The sequence below is a fragment of the Ambystoma mexicanum genome, chromosome 2q, assembly GCF_040938575.1.
Source record: "Ambystoma mexicanum isolate Mex_15411 chromosome 2q, UKY_AmexF1_1, whole genome shotgun sequence".
In the NCBI taxonomy this organism is placed as follows: Eukaryota; Metazoa; Chordata; class Amphibia; order Caudata; family Ambystomatidae; genus Ambystoma; species Ambystoma mexicanum.
Genome location: NC_090924.1, coordinates 874,421,129 through 874,443,327, shown reverse-complemented (window position 1 = coordinate 874,443,327; position 22,199 = coordinate 874,421,129). Strand labels below are relative to the sequence as shown.

At 42.9% G+C, this 22,199-nt stretch overlaps 1 protein-coding gene across 1 annotated transcript in view; it reads right to left on the bottom strand.

Annotated features, from left to right (window-relative positions):
- Positions 1 to 22,199, bottom strand: part of MASTL (microtubule associated serine/threonine kinase like) — a 1,019,298-nt gene that overhangs the window by 597,216 nt on the left and 399,883 nt on the right. The gene's annotated exons all lie outside the window — the stretch shown is intronic.

The following is a 22,199-nucleotide window of genomic DNA, read 5'->3' as shown; positions in this document are numbered from 1 at the left end:
GAGCCTCCACTCCATGGCAGATCCGCTGAAGGCCGGTTCTCACGAGCAACCAGACACAAACAAGTATCAGAACAAACACTGTATCATTTACCTTCCGCAGTACATCACTGTCCCCGAAGTGACCTGACTCGCGGTTCAAGTCTGGAAAATAACAGAAAACCATCCTAATAGAACAGGCCTCAACCCCACATCTAACCCCTAACATGTAAAATATATAGTGTCAACACCCTCCTTGTATGAACCCCTGTCGATGTTCATCCATACCCCAAAGCCTAACAATTCATAGGGTTGCTATATTAATTATAAACATCCATGTTGGAGAAGGGATAAAAGTTCATACGTATTGGTAAAGTAAGCATGACCTTAGCTCATGCAAGATAGCATGCGCCTAGAAGACTCAATGAAAGAAATGAATACAGACCACCTAGTGCTAACTAACGAATGCTGCTAAGTACAAAGCAAGGCAGAAAAAGCATTACCGCGAGCATGTGTGTGTCGCACAGGGGGACACGTTTAAATGTATGAGCAAGAATGAAAATGTATTATCGCCACTGAATGTATTGCTTCTATGCTTCTGAGTACACCACTAAACCTAATGCTACCTCATGTGTTATCGAACTACTACTGTGTGAGATTGCTAAAATGTAGTCATCCAATGTTCAGTGATGTATGAAACACTGCCAAACTTGCGTAGGTATATATGAAATAGTAAATGAATGTATAGACAGTAGAAATGTGTGATCACTCTAATATTACTAACTTTATTAACAGTCTCCTCGTTCCGCATAGTGTGCAGCCCAAGCACAGAGAATTGCTCACACACACACACACACAAGGCCATCTCCCCATCCTCCCGCCAAGGTCCGCCAGGACAAGCTGGTGCGCGAGCAGCGCAGCCTCACCTCCCTCATTCTGTTGGACCCGCTTCAAGTATTCACCTCCCCCCCATGTCCAAAACCGCCATGGTCGGCCAAATGAATTATTTACAACCAGGTCCTAAACCCCACTGCCTCAAGGGGCCAGAGGTACAACCTCCCTGATCCAGTGGTACTCCGGTTCACTACATCTAACGAGACCAGAATGACACGGCAGCTCACCTCATGCCCTCAGACGAGACACCGAAGTTTATGACTCCCGGTAACAGGTCAGACGTAACAGTGTCCTGATGTATTGGTAGGGCTCCACATTACATGCATTTCTCCTGTATCCTATTATTCCTTAGAGTAACATATTGCAGGATTTACAGGACAACTGGAATCGTCTAAACGGATGAGTGTTTGTGTGTGTGGCCACAAGGGCAGAATGTTAGGGCAATCATCCATCGACGACACTGACCGCGCCTGGCCTGGCAGCCCCACCCCAATGAGCCCAGCCTACCCATCCGCCCCACGTTGGCACCACGCTGATGTCCACCAATCGTGGAGCTGCTCATCACTACTGCGCCTATAGTTAGTCGACGCCACCCAATCCCCAAGACTATGTGGCCCCTATAGTGTGTAGGTCTCATGACGAAGTTTTGTAATAAATAAGACTGTCTTTGCGATTGTCAGACAGAGTGCTCTCAGAGCTTGCAGAGTCCTGTGCATGCCCTATTTGACTAGATAAAGAACCTTTTACATTTACCCGCACTTGGTCTTGGCCTCATTCCCTCTCGGGGTGTGTCCTTTACTGCCTCTCATTGTGGGGAGGGTAATGCCTTTTGGGGACGCTTGCTTTCATATCGTATATATTTTGTCCACAAAAAGTCCTGGGATGGGACCTAAGAATTTTGTAAAGCATGAGGTGGCCTGAGTTCTGAAAACATTTATGCGCAACATTTGAACTTGAGGAAAGATGCCTGAAATAATATCCATGTTCAGTCTGTAGCAGCAGTTTCTTGTAGCCAGTTATAGAATCAACATCATAATCTTTCCTCCATCTATGTTTCTTTTGCCTCAGTTTCCTGGTTTGCATTTTTAATGCTTGTAAAAACCAGAGTTGATCTTTACCATTATTAGTTTTAGCGGGTCTAGCTTTGCCAGGGGCTAATTGCTGACCAGTAGCTGATGTCTTTTGATCAAATAGTATAGGCACTTTATATAAGTTCCTTAACATCATGGAAGATTGACCGTCCAAAGTGCACCAAGAACTGTAAAATGTTTGTTGGAGCAGTAATCCTCTTCTACATTTTACTGCGGATAAGTCTTCCCACCTTTTGTGTCCAATTGACCGCGAGACAAATTTGCGATCCCGATGGAGATACCAATGATCAGCAGACAGTTGAACAGGATGCCTTTAGCCTTACCCCACACAAGACACGAGGGAGGTGCAGGCTGCTGATGAGGGTGAAGTCTTGACACAAATAAGCATATACCCACTGGAGTTAAGAGACTTCTGGACACGACAATATAAAACCTACAGTGGGCCTAGCATGTAATTACAGGTACATACACTATCAATGACAGATTAATCTAGGGTAGTTTCCTCTAAGACATGTTCAGGGCCAAGATGGGAGCCTTTGCTCAAAGAGCACTGTTAGATCCTGAAAATGATCTACAAAAGATAGATGGCGTGGTAGACCATGTACGTTTTGTGAAATATTTTGACACCTTTCTTTATCACTAAGACCAGTGCAGTGGTCGTCAACCATAACCAACTGGCCTGCAGAAATTACAGAAAACCAAACTCTCTTCCTCCTAGGAACACCACCAACGTACTTTGATCGCAAAAGCCAATCATTGAGAAAGGCTGCCTTCTAGTGGCCTCTGCCACTGCAGATTCACAAAAGTATATAAGGAGAAACACTGGCAGAACACACAGGAGGGGGCTGTCTCGTGAACAGTTCACTCTGGCGATTTGGCAGCTTCAGCCCAGACACCCGACACCTGAAAAATACAGTGGAGCACAAGAAATGTCATGGAAGAGTCCAGAAAAAGCAGCATCAGGTGCAGAAATAGATCTACAATGCACAGCGTCTGCCAGGCAGGATTAGTGCTGGAAGCCGGCTGCTGAAATTTTGTAAAAGCCAGTCGGAGTAAAGGGCGATCTACAGATACTGTTTGCTGCTGTTTACGGCTGGTGACGCGGTAAGCGCCTTTATTTTACCTGTCACACAGCTGTATAGTATAGATCTAATTGCGAGATAGAGACAATGGACTCCACTAAATCCTGCACTAGATTACAGAAAAAACTGGAAGAGACATTAGCTAATGTGCCTAAAAACCCTATATCTATAGATCCAGTTGTAAGCCCCAGCCAAGATCAACTTATCACTCCCGATAATCTAACAAACAAGACTGACCAACCGCCTCTTGCTGAGTCAAAGACAGAAGATAAATTAACTATGACACTTATACATAACGCAATAGGAAATCATGAACAATCCGATTTAAAACCAGCAATGAAGCTAGAAAAAAATAAAACTAAACAAATTGCTCTAGCAACTCAAAACAGCGAGTCTCCTTCACACACTGTTGCAGCTATACAAACTGCAAAAACTCATTCAAAGACATACACAGACTTACCCTGTACGCCAACTTTACAGCAAAGAGCGCGAACTGCAAAACAACAATGGCAAACATCATATTACCTGTTAGACTCTCCACAACGAAACACAAACAACTGGAAAACCGTGTGGCCCGTCTATCTCTTGACATCACGGAAATAGATGCAATTATGGACTCACAGGAACGAAGAAAAGAAATCTTCGGAGACCCAAAGAATAACAAAATAATGGCAACAAACAGCACATCCACGCCAATTGTCAATAAAACCAAACCAATGCATATCAAAACCTATCCCGCTCATGTCTCCGCACCAAAATCCTCACCAGTCGACAATCATCAACCTGTAATAGAGGAGATTACAACGAACATTCCCACTGAGATTCCAAAAAGAATTCCAACCACAATGCTGGATCTCCAGAACACGTTAGTGGCTGTTCTCTCATTAACTATGGTACCCTTCCTTAAGATCCAAGAAGCTATGGTAGATTCTACAAAAGACCAAGCGACCCTATTGGCTATGATCCTAACAAAACAAATCAATATTGAAGGCTTCATAGGTACGATACAAGAACGTTTCAACTATGAGGCAGAAGCCACCAGGACCTGGCAAAGCCGCCTGGCAGAAATCGCAAGAATTGACCGGGTTGACAAACAAAACTTAACAGATACCTTGACAACGATCATAAAGAAAATGATGGATGACAAACCAAAAAAACACCTTGGCACAGATAAACCAGATCACTTCTCAATACAACCTCAAAGTGAAAAAGCAGCAGCTGATGCCAAAATCAAAATGAAACAAACTACTCAATACGAAATTCAAGTAGATTCTGTAAAACTACCTATAAGTATGGCAAATACTGAACCCTAATCATGCACTCCTTTTGACATCTTTGACCTAACCAAACGAGGCCATCTAGGAAACCAACCAATGCCAAAGAAAAAACTGCAAAAAAACACCAGACAGGCTCCCGAGCGTTCCTAAGAAAACTACAGGTGGTTGAAAAACAACAAACTACACCTATAACAACACAAAAAAATCCTGAAAAAATGAATGACCAAGCTCGACTAGATACGAGGAAAGCCTCTGCGACATCAAGATCAGATCCTAAAGAAGCAACGGCTGCCTCGGAACAAAGACGAGAAACATCGATGCAAAGAGAGGACGAACCACTCGACGCACTACTAGCCGTGATTGACCAAGAAGCAGTAATCGATTTGACGAGGAATCGTCCCGACAAACCTATAAGGCCTAGTACTCCAACGGAACTAGATGACACTGACTGATCCTCAAGACAAGTTACTAATAGTCGTAGATGATGTTCTGAGACCTCAACTGTCAATTCGATCTCAATTAACACATCCACTAATATCTCCTTCACATACTCTACAGTATCAAATGAGGAAAGCTGGACTTCAGTTGAAACTGAAAATTCCTATACAAGTGAGGAAATGACTACGGGACAAGGTGAACGCACCCTCATTCAACCAATCTTTGTGGATCCGAGGAAAGTAAATAATATCTTCTGACTATCACTGTCTGCAACTAGCCTAAATCCTACTGAATCATTAATCGTGAACAGATCAAACATTCTACGTCTATTTACAGTTATTCCACAATTGGCTCAAATCACTTCGAGAGACATCGATGTCCTACATTTCCCAAATAAAAAACAGATGGACATAGTCCACATTGACTTCTATAACCAAAAGACGGTGATGCATGTCCTGTCAACAAACGATCACCTAATGAAATTGGGATTTACAACAGAAGTAGTCCTGGTAACCAAATCTATGGCCTCAAAAAAACAAAAAATAACCATGAACCAAGAGTATTTCGAATCAAAAGAAACAGAAGATCATCGACAAACAATAGAACATTATGCAGTTAATACCATACAATGACCTGCGGGACAAAGCTAATCACATTCTCATCCGATCCGCAGGACAGACCAAACACATCCTGACATGTCTTACAATGCTCAAATCAAACAAAAATTAACACGAGTCGATACTCAAAACTCAAGAATTAAGACCCATCTAGAACAACCAAAAACTAAAGAAACAAAGACAGAAGAGATAACACTATGCTCCTGGAATACCAGAGGCTCAAACCATCTCTTCGGAGAAGGATCTCTAAATCAAAAAGATGCGGCTTTAATCTGCCTTCAGGAAACTTGGCAGTCTGAAGAGATAACATGCAAAGGCTTCTCGACCTTCATGAATCCAGCGTTTACTTCACATCAAGGTACAGGCATGCCGATTATGACCAAATTAAATCCATCTTGGTCAATCGTAGCAAAGCAAAATCTACACCCCCCTGGGCCCAATACATCATCACCTGTATCCAAACCCCAAAAAAGGAATCCAGCTATCCAACGGTCTTCAACATTTACTGGAACCCAACATCAATGAATGAGAACATATTCCTAGATTCTATTTTTGATGAATTTGATTCAATTGCCAATTTATATAACTCGACAGAATTTATAATTGCTGGTGATTTGAACATCCATCTTTATAGCCCAGAAGGTTTGAGACTAAATTCCTCCAATCTATCCTCAAGAGCAAAAAAATGGTCCAAAGAAATTTTTATTAGAAACTTAACATTGACACAGCAACCACGAAATGATCAAGATAAACCTCCTCCAGCATAGACCCATGAAAAATCCAACTCAATTATAGACTATATCTTCATCTCAGAAAGGATACTAAAAAACCTAACGGCAACTGCAAACCATCCACAAATAAATAGTGACCACCACCAAATTCTAACATGGACTACTGCTCGAAATCGAACCTCACGATTAAATCTACCAGAGTTGGAACTAAACAACGGTCTAAACAAGCTTCGAATAAACCAACACCAAATGGTTGATCTGCTGACAAACTTTGCGGCATCAAAATTACCAGACCACTCAAAACTCAACAACGAGTGGATTCTGCACAAATATCAACAACCCAAAAAAACTAGTGTGAACCAGCAAAGCAAACACAAACATCAGTTTAATCACGACATTAAATCAATGAAAAAGAATTTATACAAAAAAATTCAACAACTCAAAAAACAGAATACAATAACGTCTGCTGCAGAAATAAAAAAGTTAGAACAGAAAGATTCCAACTTCATAAAATCACATAAAGCTATAATGCGCCAATCAGACGCAGAAGCGATTTTAGCAGCTCTAAAACAAAAAAACACCAGACAGCTGTGGTCGCTTCTTAACGAAAAATCCAATGGATCAACCATGATACAAGAGGTAGAATCCGGAGTCACAACATTTCAAAAACCTCTGCAAAGCGAACACAGACATTTCACTAGCAGGAAGCTCCAATAACCAACATGCCTGGGACCTAAAATGAGAAAGAGATGAGATCAGAAAAACTATCATATCCTTAAATTCATCGCAGGCACCTGGCCCTCATGGGCTCTCCAACGCCAACCTAAAATCTGCCCCTGAAGAATGGGCTATCTTTTTTTCAAAACTTCTTAATTTAATAGAGAAAACCAAGCAAATCCCACGCAGCTGGACCCTTGCAATATTGATACCGATCTATAAAGCTGGTGACAGGAAAATGCCAACAAACTATAGAACCATAGCCCTTCTTGACCCACTGGGAAAGCTGTCCGCGGGATTTCTAATGAAAAAACCTCAGTCATGGGCAGCGGAAAATGGCTTTCAAGAGAAGAGGCAGACTGGTTTTGCTAACAAAATCGGCACAATGGTCAATCTGCTACTTCTGAATATGATTAAGTATGAAGCGACAATAAAGAAACAACAAGTTTACGCTGTGTTTATAGACCTAAAAACAGCATTCAGTGAATAGAGAAAAACTATGGTTGAAGTTATGATGGGGTTGTCCCCCAGCCATTCTCAATCCAATTAAACAGCTCTACTCTAATACATCGATCAGAATAAGATTGACAAAAGATGGTGCAGTAACAGATGAAATTGCCACCTGGAATGGCCTGAAACAAGGGTGCCCCCTGGCTGCTTGTCTATACAATTTATACACTTTTGGCTTTGTACAAGTGATTCATGATCCACTCTCGAATCCGCCCAAGATTAATAACGAACCGCTAAAAACCTTAATGCATGCAGACGACATCATTGTCATGAAGAAAACGCAAACAGGTCTACAAAAAACATTAAACAAAGTTGACTTTTTCATGAAAGAGAACGACCTACAAATTAACATTCCCAAAGCCAAGCTAATGAGATTAACATCTTTACATAGTACCAGATGACAAAATGTGAAACTACAATTAGAAGATAAAGAGATTGAAGAAACCAAAGCATTCAAATATCTTGGTGCCTTGATAAATTCATCACCAGTCGAGCAAAAATGGAAAGACCACATCGAGAGAAAAGCAAGATCCTTAACTCGTTTGGGTCGCTTTTTCCATTGCAAATTTGGAACCTTTACAATAAAATCAACAATCCTACTGTATAGACAAAAGGTGGTCCCCATCCTAACTTATGCTGGAGAAACAATCAATCAAGATACAATGAAATGGCAATAATACGAGGCCATTTCTGGAGAAAAACTCTGGCTTTACCCAACTCAATTCCAATCCCAAGAATTCGTTTTGAATTGGCTCTACAATCTCTAGAATCTATAATTACCTGGAATAAAATGGATCTACACAGAAAAATAATTTGTCAGGATAAAATTCCTTCCTTAGAAATACGGAAAAAAATACCACTGTATGTTTAACAGCTCTGCAATACTGGACCAACAAGATAAAGAAAATGAAGGCCGAAGACATTAGCGAAGACATGCTAATAAACAGACCACAACATGCTAAAAGAGTTCAGCAAAATGACTGGATCAAAACAATAGAGGAACAATCAAAATATAAACGAGCGATGAACTGTTCAATAGAATCAAGAGCTCTTAACGAACTACCACCATATTTAGCATGCTTTCCAGAACGGTCAATAAGAGATCTATTCCTACGCTTTCGCCTAAATATATTATCAACCCGCTATTATCTATCAAGCATAAAACATCCAACCACAACGACCACAGATTGCCGGTTTTGTAAGATTGACAATACTAGAGAGACTCTCTTCCATGTAATCATGGATTGACATGCTTTGACAGATAAAATAAACTTGTTCAAGGACTTCTTCAAAATTTCCCAGAAACCGATGAATACACAGGAACGATGGGACCATCTCTTAAAAGGACACAACAAGAACCTAATTTTAACAGTAATTAAATTTTGGACTACGATCTTCAACAATAGCAAGTTTCGAGAATCAGAAATATAAATGTTAATCCTTTCTCATTTTGTAAATGATATAATGAAAAGTTTGTATTACCAAACAGAACATTTATAATAAATCAAAAAAAATCCCAAAAAAATAACCAACTGGGAGCACTGTCCTGTTCTGTTTCTGAACTCACCACCAGAATTTTACGGCACAATTTTCATTACATACAGAAACCCAAGGTGGAAGGAAAGGATGTAGCGATGAACCACTACATATTTCCCCAAACCACCTTTAAATGGCCTGTTTATATGGGCCACACATTCTGTGGTGTATGATCAAACATTCTATGCCACTAAGACTGAGTAAACATGGCAAAGGTCAGTGCCTCTTAACACGACAAGGGGGGGTGAATCTTAGAAAATACATGGAACTTACACTAGCTGTATCAAGAGGAAATCCACATTTAAAGTATTTCCTCAATTACACTCCTTTTTACGGTATTCTGTAGTTCGCCCTAGTATCCAGATTGGAAGGACAGAGGTGTAAGGGAGTAGAAGTAAGTCCTGGACAAAATGGTGGCATGTTTTTGGGTATAAAATTTTATTTATTGTGAAAAGGGTTGAAAAAAAATGCCTCTCTAGAGGGGTTTCCCTACATCAAAGTACAGAGTGAAATTGTCAGCAAGTCCGTAACTAAAATGTCCATCACGGTCATGTCTCAAAACCTACCTCTATTCCCAACACCAATAATCTAAAGTAACTATGCAAGGATGATCTCTTATCAAAGTAAAAAGTGTTCTTTGTGACTTCAACCAACAGAAAAGTTCCCAATCTCTTTGGAAATAAAGTGATGCAAAAGAATGTTCCAAATACAAGATTCCAATGCTGGGGTTTGTGCTCTTTTCCCCTAGATTTTTGCGTATCTTATGCCTATTCCTTTAAGGCTTCTGAGCCCCTTTTCTATTAAATACAAGGTCACTGGGTGACTCACAGGATAATACCAGTTGTTGGCGAGGTACTCCTGCAGCGGGCGCATGTTGAACCTGCAATGAGGTATTAGAGGAATGCAGGAGGACATTGTCCTCAGTAGTCACATACTCTTTCTGATCGTTAACCGCGCTCCTGGTTTGAACAGAGGGATCAGCGTTTGGAGCATGCATCCTCCGTCCTCAGAAAGGCATACTCCAAATGGAGAGCCATTGAGGAATGAGCCCCCAGGAAGACTACGTTTGTGGATGGCCACAGCAAAGACTTTTCGAAGTTTATCTCGAATCCGAGATGCTGCAGCAATTACTTCATTTCCGAGATGGCCGTGTGTGCTGCCATGATGTTTGGTATGGCTGTGTGCGCTGCCGTGACGGTTCGTGCCCTTATCAGCCAATCATCTAGATATGGATAGACGCGATAGCCCCTCTTCCGGTACGCCGCTGTGACTGGTCCCAGGCACTTGGTGAAAGTTTGCGGTGCAGATTTTAATCTGAACAGGCGCACATTGAACTGATAGGGTTGTTTTCCTACTGTGAAGCACAAGTATTTTCAATGCTTTCGGTGCATTGGCACGTGGAAGTATGTGTCTTTTAGATGCAAGGGCGCTTAGAAATCATGTGGTTGCACTGCTCATAACTTGCTTTAGAGTTATCCTTTTGAAATGCTGTTTTTTGATAAACTTGTTTAGCTTGCATAGATGGAGTATGGGGCACCAGCTTCTGTCTGGTTTTCGCACTACAAAGTACCAGGCGTAAACCCACTTACCCCTTTGTTGCTATGGCACTTTTTGAATGGCATGTTTAACAACATTTGCTATATTTCTTGTTTTAACACCCTTAAGTGCAGGATGGAAATGTTTAACTGGGGAATATTTGGTGGTTGCTTGCTGAATTCTAGAAGATGGCTGCATCGGACCACTTGCAACACCCATGTGTCGGTTAGGTTGTGCCAGTGATGCAAGGGATGTGACAGTTCTCCTCCCACTAGTGGTGTTTTTGTTAAGAATACTTATAATATTTCACTATTTTGCAAACAATGTCCCCAGTAAGAAAAAGGTCAAAAACATAGGTCTCTCACCTGAGGGTTGAAGGATCGAAGGCGGATGTTAAAGGTAATTGGGAGACCAAGTTGGAAGCGGGGACTTCCGAACGTCTCCCAGATGAATTTAGAATTCCCGAGACTCCCCAGGTGACCAGCAATAAGCTTGATCTCTGGGAGAATCTCAGGGAAACCCTCACGGGGAATAAAACCCTGTGGAGCTGCTAGAGTGCGTAGGCTCCTTGGGACGTCCCAGTGATCAAGATGTGTGATCCCGGGAGTCTGGTGTGGAACAGATGTGGCTTTAGAGGTTCTGATCCTGACCTGCGATGTCAAAATGACTGGTGAGAAAGAGGAGAACAAAGGGATTAGATCAGAGTCAAGATGAGGAGAGAAATGGGAGTTTGAGATCTGAATTCTTACCAAAGGGTAGGATGATAGTGGGATGTTAGAAAGAGTAGTGTGGAAATCCTGGTAGAACCGGAGTACTGAATCAGGAAGGTAAGTAAGGAGATAAAAATCCTGTCAATCTGTGCTAAGGGCAAAAACAGAGTCAATCCGAGAAGTAGTGTAGTGATAAGGATGTCTACCTGGAAACAATCAGAACCGGCTCCGACAGACAGTCTCAGGTGGAATGAAAGGCAGTGCCGGATCTATTAAGATATAGTTGGAAAGAAATTTCTAAACCCGCCACAAAGAAGGAAAACACCCTTTCAATGAGATGAGAATAGCGGGTTGCCTACCCGAACAGAAACAAGAATGAAACAACTGCCGCAGCCGAAGGCGGGGTTTACGAGTCTCTGACTCGAAAGGCTTCAGAAGCTTCAGCCGCTCTAGTCAGACCAAAATAACTGATGCAAACAAGGCATTCTAACAAATGAGATAAATTAGAGAGGTAAAGCCTGAAGCCTGAACACTAAAACAAAACACACACAAATAATAGTTAAGTCAAAGGAGTGGGAGCAGAATTCCCTCACAGGGACTCAGAAAGCGTTTGCAGACTCCTTGGAGAGTAGCAATGCGTCTTCTTCCGGCATCAGCGCGCTGATATACTGAAGGAGAAGTGAACCGGGATTGCAGCGATGCATTCTGGGTGCCAACAACTAGACTGCTGCTGACAGTACAGCGGTCAGGAAGAGCCGCCATGTTGGAATCAGGCATGGTTTTGTAAATCGCTTGGAGCGTCGTTACAGTTTTGGTTGAGCAGTCTCGCTTGCACCTTTGCCCTACCCCTTTGGGAGCTGGCAGATCCTCTTTGCTGTTGCTGCAGTTTGTACTCTTTGCTGCTGGTAGCTTTGGGAATGCTTTTTGAATCTCTGCGAGTAGTGGAAAGATCTCCAATACGCTCTGGAGCTCCTGGTGTTTGCGGAGTAACTTAATCTTCCTGCTGCACCTCAAAAGGCACGAAAGGTGCGTTTGGTCTGTAGAGTAGTAAGTGACCCGACGGTGTCGGTTTTTAATGTTTGAGCACCTCATTGATCTTGGGGCCAAAAAAGGTTTTGCCTTCGAAGGGCATGTCCAGGATCTTATGTTGTACATTCGGCATAAAGTCGGTGCAGCATCCCTGCCGATTTAATACCACTATTATTAAATTGGTTGAAGCCAAATCCACCGAGATATTGATGTTGTAGTAATCGGCCTCATCACCATGCTCAGCATGCTTTTTCTCTGGTAAGTGCGCCAGAAGTGGTGCTAATCAGTGCCATATTTCCCAGTCATACCTGTATGTAATCGTCAAGGCATTGGCCGCCTTTACTGTAGTAGCTCCTATGGAGAGTACCGTTTTTCCCAGTGCATCCATCCTCTAGCCTTCCACATCGGGAGGCGCTGTACACTTACACGCCCAAGTGTGGACTTTCCTCGTAACTGCTGCTGACACCACCAACCCCGGTGACGGATGCGACGTAAAACACCTAGGTGTGGCATCTGGAAAGTTTAATTACTTCTTGAGTCTGCCCTTGAAAGCTGGTTCCGTGAACGGGTGTTTCATTATAAGCAATCCCTCCTCCCATACATGGTCAATGATCGCGATCAATACAGCAGACTTTCTCCGCTTGAGCCTGTGATCAAAAAGAAAACATTCTTTTTTGTCTTCGGTGGGTATAAGACCAAATTCTTGGCACGCCTTCACGATTGTGTTGAATGCTCAATTTCGTCAGGCGGGACGGTTTTTGGGTTCATCAACGGGGTCGTCCATCTGGTCATCTGTGTTCCACCGGTCCTCTGGAGGAGGGAACCCTGTGGTGGCTGTAGATATTGTATCCCGTGGCTCTTGATCTGTGTCCGTGAATCTCTTGGTCTGCTCGATTGCATACTGTTACAAGCAGGCATAAACGGTTCCCAGAGTTTGGCTTCCATGGGTGTTGCACGTGCGGGGAAAACAACCTGTCGCTATGCTTTTGCTTCCTGGCCACCTTTCGTGGCGGAGAGTCCGTTTTCTGTGACTCCGGCTCTGACCAGACTGGCGATGCAGACTGCGCTGTAGGGGCAGCTCCTTGCACCTATGGTCACTGGTTTGGTGTTGTAGGGACCTGGGGCCCCATCGGGAGTCTGGTATCCAGATGGATTAACCGATTTTAAAGTGTGGATACCACCTGTAGTGAGAGTAGTGTTTGTGGATTCAATAGTGGCTCTTGCGGTTGCGCTTGAAGGAGAGGTCGCAATTGATCCCTGGGACTGCGCCGTTGTTGCTGGTGGAGGCGCAACCTCAATGAGGGGTCGGAAGCCATGATGTGGCTCCCCATTATCACCGACTCCTCGGAATCAAAAAACGCTGGCGATGTTCTATGGAGTACCTTAAAGTCAGAGCCTACCTCACATTGTAGAATTTCTTCATGCATGACCTGAGAATACATCATTGGGAAGATCGTAGTTGTGAGTGTTTGGGGTTGTACCCCACCCTGTTCTTGTGAGTGACGCTACGGAGCCTGGAGTATTGGTGCAGTAGCGTGGGCCTGTGTGCCCCCATTTGCCTCCGTTGGCAGGCTTCTGTTGTCCCTCATCAGCCGGTCTATGTTGGCTGACGACAGCTTTTAGAGTTGTCGGCTTTGTGAAGGCGTGTCTTTATTTTGTTTAAAGGAGAACTTTGCTGTTTACGAGTGCTTGGCCATTGACGAGCACTTCCCTGTCCATGAGTGTTTGCCTGTTGGCAAACGTCTATCCGATGTCTATCCGAGGGCCTGTCTGTCGTTGAGCGTCAGTCCGGGACGAGAACTTGTCCGTCATCAAGCCCTTGCCTGTCGACAAGTGTTTCTCCATCAACGAGGTTAAGTTTTTTGATGCACGTTTGCTTGTGGACGAGCATTCATTTGTTGACAGACCATCCGTTAACAGCTTTTCTTTCGATGATTGTTTCTCCTTCGCTGTCAGTGAGTGAGCAGTCGACCGAATGTGCACGCGTATTTGATGACTATGTGTGATCTGTTGACAACAGCGCTGACAAATCCCCTACTGCCTCTTATTGATTACAGCGGTGCCTGTGCCTTTGAAACTCTCTGCTTAAACATCAGTTTTGGTGCTCCAAGGGGCCGTTCTTCTGATTTTTCCCTTTTTGGGGTAGGTTCTGTGAGAAAATGGAAGGTATCTCACCAACTAGTCCCCAGGGATCTGTCATCCAGGTGTCCAAGACATGGCCATCACTTTTGGATCCAGTTCCTGGGGGTGGACCAAAGCGGGAGGATCACCTGGATGAGGGGTCTTCCCTCTAACACCTTTGTCCCATCCCACCCGGTAGGATATTTAGGAACTCAAACTCCCCCCGCACCCCCCCAGCCTCCCTTCCCTAGGAGAACACTGTCACATGGACAGCCTGCTCAGGGAGAAAATAGACTCACGAACAAGCCTTGTACCAAACATGTCCCACTACTATGGTCAGGCAAGGCCAGGCAATTAATGGTAACCACTCACACCTGACTTCCATTAAGCTTCCCCACACAGATAAAAGGCGGAGCACGAGAGCACACTCTGAGCGAGGCAAAGTACACAAAGGAACAGTGTTTGAGACGGCAGCTGAATGAGGGGAGAAAGATGGGAAAACCAAAAAGGGTGCACCAGGAGGCAGACACCCTTGACCTTTCCATCAGGAAACCGCTACTTTCCAAATTCCTTCGGATCGAAAGGCGTAAGGCCATGAAACACTGAACAAACCTGCATTGTGCGTCTGAGATACCCAGGGCCCTACTGCATGGCTGGTCGAGTCGGGGAGGAGCAGCAGCCGCTGTGGTACCGTCCTTGGCTACAAGATTAAAGCAGCGCCAGTAAGATTAACACAGCCGGTGAGTTGGGGAGGCCGGTGCAAGACCGGTCTGTGTTGAAGTCAAGGTTTGGTAACATTGTATAACGAGCGCAAGAAGGAAGATTTGTAATGCGTGTGATGAAACACGAGGAAAGCTGAATTACTGATGGATGTTTCAACTAAGAGAAGAAAGATACAATACCTGTGATACAGTGGTCCGGCAGAGCGAGTGTGCTCAATCGAAAGTCTCTGTAAGGTGTCCAACTAAATGTGATCAACTGTGAAAAGTAAAAGATAAGAATGAGAAATTAAATGAATCACAATTGTCCTGCGACAGTTTGAGCAAAATCTATTACACAATGGAAAGCAAGCAATTTTTGACAGTCCAAACCCGAACGAGGGAGACCAATTGAGAACATTGTGGTAAGGGGCCGAGGGAGATATGTGGTCCAAGTCCGATTGAGGGAGACAATTGTGAATATTGTGCAAAAGGGGGCCCGAACCTGATGGAGTGAGCCATGGTGAATGGTGAACCCGAGAACTTGTGAATGTGAAAAACCTTAGAAGAAAGAACTATAGTGCTTGTTTATTACGTCAGGTCCTCTGCATTAAAGAGACTTTGAATGGTAAAGAGACTTTGGCACAGAAGGTCCCGATATCTATGCTTTGAACTGAATCCGCGAGGCAGAGAAGCCAGAGCGTGAGCGAAGCTCGAACGTGCCGCCTTGTCCCGTGCTGAAAACGTGGGGAAGGGAAGCCAAATGCTCAACTATCCCAACAAATTCTTTCTTGAATAGTTTTCTTTTTTAAACATTGTTATCCCATACCATTTGTACTTGGAAAGATTGGCAATAGGTTTATTAGTATGGGCCCTTTTATTTTGACAGAGACTCCACTAGGACTGCATTATTTATTATTTGATGGTTGAAGCTTGCTCCCGTCCTTAAATTTAGGGTTAAACGTTCAATCAACCAAACAATTGAAGTTCAATAAACAACTTGAACTGTGATCACTTGTGTCTGTCTTCACTGTTTGATACATGCCTTCTTTACAGTTCCCTCTTTTCTGTGTGTCTAGGGCACGCCGCGGTTCTAGAAGACACTGATTCTGAAGGAGGGTGGTAGCCTTCGTTCAGCCAACAGACAAGGCGTCTATGCCTATCCGTCAGAATTGTTACGCTAAAACCCGTGCAAATTCCACAGTCCTCTGCAGAGTGATGAGGGTGTAAGCAATGAAAACATTCTGCAAGTTTATCCCCCTCAAATGTTTTTTAGGCCACAAGTGGTACAGGCTTTAAATAGGGATTTCTTTCCCCTGCATTCTTTCCCCTCACTTATCCGACTAGATGAAAAGATCCAGTGGATTATTTTTCCCAAAGTTGTGGAGATTTCTCTTAGGAGAACCAACACGAGGACTCCTTGCAGCATGAAATGCAGACAGAATCTGAAGGGTGGCTGCAAGGGAGGAGCTACATACTCTATGTCCCTATGAGGCCAAAAGCACCGAATAGGAGGGCAATGGGCTACAAAATAGACACCTATTTTCCTTTATTTGGTAATGCAAAAGTAAACTGAGGATTCCCAGCTTGATGACAGAATGTTCATAGCATGTGAATCTATGAAAGATCTGTTGCTGGAGAAGTATACATAATACATACACACACACCACATTTGCTTATACACTTTCCTGGTGTGCCATTTAAAACTGCAAGGTCAACTTCTTTTAAAAAACACACTAATTCACAAACGCACGTGCAAGTAATTACTAACTGCGCACGAGTAAACGTACACTAAACAATCACCATAAAGAAACACTCTGCCAAACCTATTTTACAACAAACGCACGTGCCATTTGTGTTTTACATATAACCGCTGAACTTTTTCCAACCACACCCATTAACAATATTAAACATTTCATTGAAGACAGTGCCCAGTCCAGGTGCAAAGTACGTACCCTTTACAAACGTTTATACATTTTTGATAAACAACCACCAGCATTTTAAATAATGTTAAACTTGTAATTGTCTAATTTCATACTTTAAAATAATTCATGTATTCTTATTTTATTGCTGCAAATTTGTAAAAGGTCACCCACAACTACTCCTTCAGAACCTTCAACTAAGCCAGATTAGTAAAATAATTACACCATCAACATATACCAGTGAATGCAACAACACTTTATATGTGAAAATTGCTAAACGATAAATCCTACCCTTATAGTTACTTATTTAATAATGCAATATCACAATAAATATTAACTACAAATATAATATTATAGAGTAACATACTATTACGTTCAAGTTCACACGCTTCATATGCTACAAATCTTAAAGACGTGTACTGTAAGGGTGTCGAAGGAGGAAGCCCACATAAAAGTGTCATGGGGGTGGTTATATGCCGATTTGTGCATAAAAAGGTCCTCACTATCCCTATCTTCTAAGAGGGGCTGCCCTGCCTCAAAACTAATACTAAAGGGTCCATCAGAATCTCTGTCAAATTACACTCCACAATCATGTGTCACAACCTACTTCTATCCCTCACAAGAACTAAAGTATAAACTATCAGAAAGTTCCATCCTCAGGACAATGGCTCCCTTCTCCTGCTGCTCAGATAGCGTCCAAAATAATGTTCTCTTACAACAAGAATGGCAGAGCAAATGATTCCCTTCCCCCGGCTCGCGGGTTTCACACAGCCTTTATACAATTGCACAACAGGAGAATGGCTCCTGGTGTAGATATATACAGTTTCCAATAATACCAGGGGGAATGACTCCCTTCCCCTGGTGTCTAGAGAGTTCTTTCACACAAGCTTCAGCTTGCTGTACACTTTGCCCCTCTGGTTTGTTGTTAGCAAAGTCCCAAATCCTCCTTTGTTGATCACTGGGCTTAATGCAGTCACTGCGATGAGGAGGGTCTCCTTGTTTGCCCAGTTCCCTTTTGTTAGGGCCCCATACCATTCTCTGGGTGCCAGTTGGCTAGTCGCCATTACGATGAGTATGATTTCCTCTAATGCTCTTAGCATTTGCTTTCGGGTATCAGACCATTTTCTAATTATATCCATTAACAAGCTCCCCACTACACTAAAGCGAGAGAGTGCTTTGTGAACCAGTAATCCTTCTGTCCTTGTGTTGCTTCCGGGTCTCCCGTTACCTTGCGTGAGATCGTGGTAGGGCACCAGGCCTTTGTGGAACCGCAGGTCTTCTCTCCGGATGTGCCGGTTCACTACTGTTTCTCCGTCAGCTGCGCAGTACTTCTCCAGTTTGTTCCACAGCTCCACTGCCCTGCTCAGTCTTCTCCAAAGGTTCTGCAAGGGCAACCCTGGGCAGGACTCCCATGGCACTTCATCCGGGTCCTCTTCCCTCCGGTCTTTCACCTGGATCTCTCGCTCGCACTAGTTCACCTCCACACCTGCTGCCAGACTCTGCAGGGTTTAACACGCCCGTGCTTGACATGTCCACACTTGACACGGCTGAACTCGATACATTTTGATAGTCATTTGTTACTTTTTATACCTTGTATCCAGTGTCTCCCAATGCAGATTGTAAAAGTCCTTTATCTCTGGTGATAACTTAATCCTCATGCCTCCTCTGGACTGTCTCGTACCAGTGCTAGCAGAGTAAATGACCTTCATGTATCAGTACTTTTGGCTCTAGCTTCATTGTCTGTGTTACAACGGTACATAGGTTTACTGTCAATAAAATGTTCTGAACAGTTAAGAGGGCTAGGGGATACTCAGGTGATCATCCTTGTCCCCAGAGGGGGAGTCCATCCCCCATGAGGTCCTACCGCATTAAACAACCCCTAGGGGTAGCGGCCACACCTCCCTAGCCTCATGGAAAAGGGGTCCCACTTGGGGAGAAGTAACAACACCTTGTGAATCATCACAGTACTCTAAATTCAACTACTTTCGTAATGCTATATAGCACTATATATGAAACGTTAAGAAATGTATGCAGTAGCGTACTATTCATAGCACTATATATGAAATTGTAATGTAGGCAGTAGCGTGCCATTTATTTTATACACTTCAAACATCTCAGATTTTCTGGTTTGTATGCTAATCCATTAGGCTTATTTAATATTTAACAAATTACCTTACAATTAGAACATACATGTGTACTCAAAAGCGCACAACTAGCATAATCAAAGTACAATATAGAAAATATTTAACCAACAATACACAATGTACAATTTAAAAATCTTCATGCTTCGCATCAAAAGCATATTGATGTATACATAATGTTACTTTAAAATGCCTTCTTATCGGGTAGTTAAGCTTTTAAAAGTGTGCCCATTTTCATGATAATATACCTTTTATAATTACTTTTGTATGCTTGATGTAATGTATGTAGGTAGCACTGCATACATGCGAGATGCTTCACAGCTTCAACAAGTTTATATGCCAAACAGTACATACATCACCAGTGTAAATAAATAACAGTACACCAATGTAATGTCTAATTTCCTTTGAACTCTTGCTAAACTTGTAAAATTTAAAATGTGTTACTTTAAAATAATCAATGTATTTTATTTCAACAAAATTGAAAATGTCAGCATCTCTTTTGGACTCTTCTACGGAACCAGGTTGGTAAAATAGTTGTCATAAAGACTACATTTACCATAGAATGCGACAATTACTTATAAGTGAACCTAATGCTATATCGCAGTAAATATGAACTACAATACAACTGTATGCAGTCGTGTACCATTTGGCTGTTCATACGATTAATATGCTTCAACAAGTCTGTATGCTTAATAACCACGCATTCGGGACGGTTCATTTCCCCAACACTTGCCCTAGTAATTCAGTTTTAGAAGGCTACATAGCACTAAAAATTAACAGCAAATAACCATCTATTCACTAGCGTACCAAGTACTTTACATGCTTTTGGACGATTTGAGTTTCTACCATTGTGTATGCTAAATAGCTTTCCATTAGGCACATTTAATATTTAACAAGTGATTTTACAAATTACAATGTTTATTTGGTCACACATTCTTTATGTTCAATATTCCAAACATACAATTCTATAGATCTTCATAACGCGGTTCAACATCTTTCCACGTTTTACAGCCAAGTAAATAAATTGGAATTTAAGCCATAGTGTTAGGCGAAATCGTATGCAGTACCCTGTGGGAGACTGCACCAGCCTTGTCCTCTTGGCAATGGTTAACCCAACCTTTGGTATAAGCATGTACTACACAAGTTGGTAAAGTGACTCAGCAGCCAGGCTTATCTCAAGAGGGGTCAATGTGAGCTGTAGGGCTGTAACAGGCTTTCACAGTGACAAGTATCCAAATAACACTTATACTCAAGGTTTCTTGATTAAGCAATTATTTATTCATTTGAACATTAGGTTTGATTAAGCCTTCTTTGGAAGGGAGCAAATATAGAACACTTAAATATACTCCAAAATACACACTCCGTTTACAAAAATCAGTAGATCCCCTTTTGGGATGGCACACAGACACTTCCTACACCCTGAGGTGACTTCAATAACTAGGACACTGTCGGCATTGATATATTCCTCTTCCATTTAGAGCAATACTGAGTTTGGTGGCACTTCTTGAAAGTAAAAAGTGTGGCACAATGTTAGAGAATTTTATAGAAAAAGAAATCACTGTTGGGCCACAAGCTGGGAGGCTTGTGATGGGCAACGCTGCAAGCAACTCTGCAAAAGGCAGCAAATGCAAGTCTCAAAGAGCTAGCAAGCTACACAACAAGAGGTAAGTACCCCTTAGTGAAGAAATGCTTCCAGTTGGCTTCTGTTCCTGTTGTAGGTTCTGCAGACCCTGTTTCTCCTGGGCCTCAGTCGTGGGGACAAGAGGGACGATGTCTGGGGACTCCTGCACTACGATTCGAAGGACAGCGGCAGCCATGGGCGAAGTTCAGATCAGTGGCACTTTGTGTTTTCAGCTTTTCGCGGGTAGCACCACTGCAGTTCTCGGATACCTTCTGGGCTTTCCTTGCTTCTGGGGTCTAGCACTCTGCCGAGGCAGCTAAAGCTTGGTTAGTCCTGCTTCAAGCGAATCAGGAGGATCTTCCTGGAGCTTGGGTCCAACTTAAAAATGATGCAATCGATTCTGGTGTTCCTCTCCCTCTTCTCGGTTCATGCAGCAGCAAATGGAAGTACAGCCAGCAACGAGAGGATTTCCAGATTAGTTCGTCTGGGGGTCAATTGGTCCCACCAACACAAGGGGAGAAGTCGTCCGTTGCAGGGCTTTCTAGTCGAGGCGAATTCACAGCTTCGGCACTGCAGCAGGGCTTCACTGGGCAAACCAACGGTCCAGGAGTTGCAGCAAGCTTCTCTTCCAAGTTCTTCATCCAGTGGTCGACTCTGCCTTCCTTGCAAAAGTATTTGCCTTTTTTGCAATTCTCTCCTATTCATTTACAGCATAGCTGTCAATCACACAGCAGACACGCTGGAGCCAGAGGCGGGCTTCACCAGTGAACCGTGACAAAGTCAAAACGAAAAAAGGGACCAAACCTGGTTTGGCGGCAGAGTAAATCTCAAGAAGGACCTGTCCAACAAGAAATGGCGAAAAAAGAAGACCGGGCCATTTTTACAAAATGGGCACCCATGGGTGCTATACTGCAGCTGCAATTGCAGCAGGTGGTAACAACACACAATGGTAGGAAAAAGTAAACCACTGCTACCAGCCATTAACTGTAGAAAGGGTAACATAAAAATGTTACATGATAAAATAGACACAGGGGATACGAAGTAACCCGTCCAACAACCTATTGTAAGATAGTGTGTGCTGGGACTAAAAAGCTACAAATGTAAGTAAAGTCAATTTCACTTCATTGCTCTTGGAAACAGTAGTTTATCCAAAAGAAGGTATTTAAACCTTTGGGAAATCTGAAAGACTTCACTGTGCCATTGCACCGAAGGTGCCGAGTGCCACAATGTAAAAGATGATGCCTATGGAGTTTGTTAGACTCCAAAACCAAAAGAAACACAATGTTCAAATCAAAGAAAAATACATGAGAGAGTGGGAAAAAAGGTCTCACTCTCTCCAGGAACAAAACTAAAAGTCCTAAGTCCAGCAAAAGAGCTGGGGGTCTCTAAGGTAGAAGGGAATTAACACATTTATGAGAATTCTTTCTAACACATAGCATGCCATTTATATCAACCAGTTTGTACACTTGACAGCCTTAGCAGGTGTGCACTCTAAACAGTACCAACAACATTATTAGCATCAAAACATAACCACATTAAATATAATGCAGCT